General features: G+C 41.3%; 1 long non-coding RNA gene across 1 annotated transcript; it reads left to right on the forward strand.

The window, feature by feature from the left end:
- Positions 1-3,310: 3,310 nt before the first annotated feature.
- LOC113616612 (uncharacterized) lies at positions 3,311-5,645 on the forward strand. Its single transcript, XR_003431356.1, has 2 exons — positions 3,311-3,827; positions 5,506-5,645. It is a non-coding gene; the product is annotated as an uncharacterized LOC113616612 (long non-coding RNA).
- The last annotated feature ends 1,126 nt before the right edge of the window (positions 5,646-6,771 follow it).

Here is a 6,771-nt window from a genome sequence, read left to right on the forward strand (position 1 = left end):
AGTACTGAGGTAGGAGGATTACAAGAGGAGCAGGCTGGGTTGCACCGCTCAGGAATTGTGTAACTTGGGTCAGTCACTTCTCCAATCTGGTCCTCAGTTTTCTCATTTGGGAAATAAGGAAGTAGAACTAACTGACTTCTAAGGATGCTTTTAACTCTAATAGTCTATGACTTAAATAAAAACAATCATCTATACATACACACACATTTATATAAATGTATAACTGAATCACTTTGCTGTACACTTGAAACTAACACAACATTATAAATCAACTATACTTCAATTAAAAACAAAATAAAATATAAAAAAGCAATCAAGGGACTTCCCTGGTGGGCCAGTAGTTAAGAATCCGTCTTCCAGTGCAGGGAATGCAGGTTCAATCCCTGGACGGGGAACTAAGATCCCACTTGCCACGGGGCAACTAAGCCCATGTATTGCAACTACTGAGCCCACGCGTTCTGGAGCCCATGCAAAACAACTAGAGAGAAGCCCGTGAACTGCAATGAAGAGCCCATAAGCCACAACAAAAGATCCCTCATGCCACAATGAAGATCCCGCATGCCGCACCTAAGACCTGACACAGCCAAAGAAATTAAATAAATAAATAAATGTTTAAAAAAGCAATCAAAACAATCCCTCTTTTTTAAAGTTCTAGCTCTTCTTGATAATGCCACAAACCCATGTGAACCACCACTCCAAACAAAAGCTAGAACCTTGACAATAACCTGCTTCTAATCATATTTTCCCTCTATTTTTCCTGACTCCTTCAACTCAAGGTAACCAACAACCCAAATTCCCTTGCTTTTCTTAATCTGTGTGTTTCTAAAAGTATATATATTTTTATTTTATAAAGAGTATCATAATGTTTATAATTGTAGGGACTTACTTTTTGGCCAGTAGTATTCTATTAATATATATCCATATTACAGACTGTGCCAATGCAGTTCATTTTAACTGCTGTATAATATTTCATTGGTTAAGTATGCTCCTATTTATTCATCCACTCTCTCTTGGTGGGCATTTGAGGTTTTTCCCAGATTGTCGCCATTGTAAACAGTGCAGCTATGAACATTTTTGTACGAGCAAGACTTCTACTACGTCTATATGAAAAAGTGCAATTGCTGGTTTAGGATAGTCACTGTTTTGAGTACAGTTTCAATCATTTTCTAAAGTAGCTGCTTGAAGATACCAGCCATGTGTAAGAGATCATGTAGATCCATGTTCCCTCCAACGCTTGATATCATCAGTTTCCCGTTTTTGCTAGTCAAATTACTTTGAATTGAGACCTCTTTCTTGTCTGGGTTTGCATTGCCCTGAACAGTAATGAGGTTAAACATTTCTTCGCTTGTCCATCACATCAATCATTAAGTGTGTCCTCTTCTGTGAAATATCTGTTCCTGTTTTTCATCATTTTTCTTCTGGGTGTCTGTTTTTCTTATCAATATCATCAGTCTGCTTCCTGCCTGTAAAGTCTGGGGCTCAAGACCCTTTTATGTCCTAAAGCGTCAGTCTTATTCAATCCAGACCAGCAGCACTTTCGGTGATGGAACTCTCAAAAACTTTTTGTGAAAGGTCAGTAGCCAATTCAAGTGTCAGTGGCCACAACATGCGCTTTGAGACATGCCTCTCCGTCCTTCTCTAGATACAACTCCAAGTATTTGGATGCTATCAGGATTAATGAGATTCAGTTTCTTTTCTAAGAAGTGATGTTGTCCAACTGGCAGGATTCCCTGGGACTATCTAAATCTCCTCAGAGGTCTTAACAAAGGGAGTAACAGTCATGTTCTTGATTTTGGTCTTGACCCCAGGTCATGCCTTTGTTTTGATATTGCCCCTAAAGCTAGTTTCTATTTTGAGAATATTTTGCAGGCTGCAGAGGTTGACATAACAGATGATTGCACCTTTCCATCATTCAAACTCTATAATTTCTACACTTTCTATGTTCTCTTTCAATTCTGCTTGAAAATGAGCCAGTCTTATCTGCTGTCACCTCTTTCTTGTATCTGATGAAATGTACTTACTAACAAGTAACTCACACCAACAGCATTCTGTCTCAGAACTTCTTCTCCCAAAGCCATAAATTCAGTAGGTATATTTTCTGCCTTCTGAATGATCACATGTGACAGTTTTTCCAAATGTTTAACTATTACATTACATAGCTTGCTGGTTTTCCAGCCCCCTATAGTAGTTACTTCCCTGCCTGCCACTCAGCCCCAAAGCCAAAACCACACATTTTATTCTTTGGGTAGCACAGCACCCCACTGCTAGGTACTAGTTTCCATATTGGTCAGCTTTCGCTACCATAACAACCCCCCCACCTCATCCCCCAAATCGGTGGCTTCTAACAAGAAACATTCCTTTTTGCTCTCAAGTCTGCAGGTCAGTTGCATCTCTGCTCCAACCTGTGGGTCAGCTCCTTGCCCCACATCTTCCCACTCCTGGGCTCAGGCTAAAGGAACAGCTCTTGTTTAGGATATGTCATTCTCCTGGCAGAGGATCCAGGAAAAATAAACTTGCAATGCTTTTAAAGCTTCTGCTAAGCTATGACACATGTCCTATCTGCTCACATTCTGTTGGCTCAAGGAGGTTACATGGCCAAGCACAAAGTCAATGATGTAGGACAATATATTCTGAATCATTTTAAACAAGAATAGAGTCTCTCACAGATGTCAAGGAGCTCTTGATACATTCTTATGTAATCCTTTGTTAGGATGTGGATTGCCATATAGTCTACGATTTGTAGCTTATTTTCTTTTTTCTTTCTTTCTTTCTTTATTTGGCTGCGCCGGTCTTAGTTGCAGCATGCAGGATCTAGTTCCCTGACCAGGGATCGAACCCAGGCCCCCTGCACTGGGAGCGTGGAGTCTTAACCACTGAACCCCCAGGGAAGTACCTGTAGCTTATTTTCAAGTTGTCTTTTTAAGAAAGAAAACTCTTAATTGTAATACAGAAAATGTATCATTCTTTTCTTTTAGAGTCAACATTTTTGTATCTTGTTTAAGAAATCTTTCCCTACTCCAAAGTTCAAAAGATATTTCTATTAAGGTTTTCTATTAAAATTTATAGGGGCGTATCTTTTTTTAAAGAAGATGTTGGGGGTAGTTTATTAATTAATTAATTTTGGCTGTGTTGGGTCTTCGTTTCTGTGCGAGCGCTTTCTCTAGTTGTGGCAAGCAGAGGCCACTCTTCACTGCGGTGCGTGGGCCTCTCACTGTCGCGGCCTCTCTTGTTGCGGAGCACAGGCTCCAGACGCGCAGGCTCAGTGGTTGTGGCTCACGGGCCTAGTTGCTCCGCGGCACGTGGGATCCTCCCTGACCAGGACTCGAACCCGTGTCCCCTGCATTAGCAGGCTGACTCTCAACCACTGTGCCACCAGGGAAGCCCCAGGGGCGTATTTTTAACATTTAACCATCTGCAGTTGATTTTTGCATGTGGTGTAACGTAAGGATCCAATTTAATCTTCTCTTCCATATGGACTGTCATTTTTCCAGGCCTAATTTTTGAATTGATGTGACATACAAGCCATATCACATACCATAGCATCCTACATACGTGGTTCTGTTTATGGACTTTCTTTTTATTGGTCACCTACTTTATCACTGCATTGACCATAATGAGCCATGGTATCTGGTTAAGAAAGGCTCCCCTCTCTTTTTTTGTTTGTTTTTTTGTGTTTCAACCAGGAGTGTTCTGGCTATTTTCACCCTTTTACTCTTTTATGTCAAGTTTGGAGCCATTTCATCAAGTTCCAGGAAAATCTCTGTTGGGTACTAGTCTGTGCTCTTTACACGTGCAGCTCATTGAACCCTCACCACTACCTGATGAAGGTCAGTGTTATTTTCCTCATACTACAGCTGAGATGCACAGAGATGGACTGCTGGCACACAGCTGCAAAGCAGTAGCTCTTCTGCATGCTCCCAGCACCCAGCTCACCCAGGCAGCACAGTGGATACACTGATAAGCCTGAGACCACAAAGCCTGGGTCATCTGCGGAGTCACTAGCAGTGCATGCTGTCACTTTGCTGAGGATCCCTGGTGACAGCAGAAACCATGCAGGTTTCTAAGTTGACCATCTAAGTCAGTTCATTCTCACTGACTGAAAAACAAAACAAAAAACAAACAGGAAACTGACCCCTGGAGATAGTTCATATTGAAAAAGAAGGCAGGCTGGCAGTGGGTCTCCATAATAGAGGGGAAGATGTGTGTGTGTGTATGTGTGTGTGTGTGTGTGTCTGTGTGTGTGTTGGTATTCACATCAGAGCAAATGACTAGTATCTGGATTGTCTCATCAATTCCATATTTCAGTTCTTGAAAGAGCAGGAGGTAATCTTATTACCAAGAAGATTAAATGACTTTCCAAGTCACTCAAGTTCTCTATCCTCTTAGTTCATGGGAGTAATATTTAACGCACTTCATTTGCAAGGTTATTTTGAGCAAAATCTATGTAGAGCAAGTGGCCCTCCACACTGGGTCAGCAGCTTCAACACCACTTGGCAGCTTGTTAGAATGCAAATTCCTGGGCCCCACTCCAGTCCTACTGAGTCTTATCACAGGGTGTGAGGCCCAGTAACCTCTGTATCAACAAGAAACCCCCTCCAGGTGATTCTGGCGCTCCTGAAGGTTGAGGACCTCTGGTGTAGGGCATCCACCACAGCACCCAAAGCGGTCAATTTTCAGTGAATGCTAACAAGTTTGGTCAAAGGTCACAGAGCTAGTTCATGGAAAGCCTAGACCTTACTTGGTCTCTGGCCCTACTGAATAACTTTTTTCACCAACTGGAGTCTTATCTCCAAGGATCAAGAGCTGCAAGGTCAGATATTTGTATTAAATAGATCACCTGAAAATATTCAAGTTTAGGGCTTGGAAGAATAACAGAGGTGAGCCTTAGGCCTGTGAAGCACCATGGACAATTCTTAGCTTGTCATTTAAGACTCTTGTAGGTTGAGGCTGGGACGCTGACCAAGTCCAATGTACACAATGGCATTCTTAGAGATGCACATGTCTGTGTATACAGCCCCTCGAACATAGGAGTTGCTAAGGGTCCATTATCCGCGAGTGGGTTAAATCTTTACTGCAGTTGTCAGGCTGGCTTACATTGGGATTTTTATATTACAGATAGCTTTGGGAACAGAAATCTTTATTATAACAACATTAAAGTAAACAAACAAAAAACCAGATCAATAATAGTCATATCTCTCTCAAAGAACTGTTCGTTTCTCACTTTCCATTGTTTAGCTCTTTGTAGACAAATCTTCATCTCATCCCATCCACAGTGAACTCCCAGTTTTGTGCTCTTCTTTTTCACTGACTTTATCGTAAATATTTTCTGTGATGTTCCCTAGTCTTCATAATTGTCATTGTGATGTGGCTGGAAAAGACTGCCTCAAACTGAGATGACGGGATTTAATTGTAGGTATTTATCTGGCTACCACTATTTCCTAAGCAACTGTGTTGTGGCTACTTTTCTATAAGTCAAATTTTCTTCTTGTCGATGTTCTTCTTTAGATTAACTTCCTAGAAGTGGAATTACAACAAAAGAGAGTATAAACACATCTGACTACTGGAGCGATAAGAAAGATGTTTCTGAAAAAAAGCGACCATTTCTTTGTTAGTGGCAATGTATAAAAACACTTGTTTTATAAAAAGTAGTCCTCAGCATTGGGTGTCATTATTCAACTCCCCTCCTACCTTTTTTTTTTTTTTGCCAGTTTAGTGAGCATGTAAGTTTACCCTGTTATCGTTGCAATTTTCATTTTTGTAAATCCTATATCCCTTCTTCCTTCCAAAGACATCTGGTCAAACGGGCTTCAGAGAGAACTCATTTCAATTAGGGTGTACGTGTATGTGTGTGCATGCTGTGTAGCTATGGTTCTTTGTATCTGGATACATATAAGAGTCCGAGTATCTGACCATCCCTGTGTGTGCATTCGCTTCCATGTTTATGCCTCAAAGAACAGACGTGTTGTGGAGTGTATATGTCTGGGGTTCTGCTGTGGACACCTTGTTTCTGAGCATGTATTCCTTAGAGTATGCTCATGTGTATGTGTGAATAAATTGTAGCGTGGAATTGTGGAGGAGATGCAAGTAATGAAATCAAACACAGACCACTTGTGGCTTAACGCAGTTCTCTCATCTGTACCTTCCTGCATAGCTCTGCTAACATAGGGAACCAATTAATGAATTCCAAATAACAGTGAAATGTTTAGAAGAGTTGGGACGATTTGGAAAAAAGTGGACAGATCCTACAAGCCTCTAGTTTTCATGCAGAAAATAAATAAAGCTTCAGTGGGCTGGGACTTTGAAAACCATTTATCAAATGAGTGATACTGGGCAGTGATACATACCACCAACAACAACCCCCGCCCATGCCTCCGTGCTCTGTTCTCTCAGTCTAAAATGAAGATCGGAGCAAAGGATGCTTGTGAAAGTTAAATAAGATGATGCTCATAGAAGGTGCTCAGAAGACGTGGTCCCCTGTAGGAAAAGGAGTGGAGGGGACCCAAGTCCCAGGCCTAGGGCCCCAGTCTCTTCTCAGACTCTGAAATAGACAATGACGATTCCTAATTGTAAGTGTTGCCAAAGGTCTTCCCAAAATACCTTAACCAGAGCTAAAAATCTTACACGTCATTGCTAAATACATGTAGTTTGGAGGTAGACCACACTCTTCAAACCATGGGGTTTATGATGAAAAGATAGTCAGAGGTCCTCATGGGGTAGAGGGAGCTGGAAATCACTGACACAAATCTGTAGATTTCAAACTTCTAAAAAAAA

Source organism: Aethalodelphis obliquidens, unplaced genomic scaffold, assembly GCF_003676395.1.
Source record: "Aethalodelphis obliquidens isolate GAN/ISIS:26980383/991018 unplaced genomic scaffold, ASM367639v1 scaffold249, whole genome shotgun sequence".
Lineage (NCBI taxonomy): Eukaryota > Metazoa > Chordata > Mammalia > Artiodactyla > Delphinidae > Aethalodelphis > Aethalodelphis obliquidens.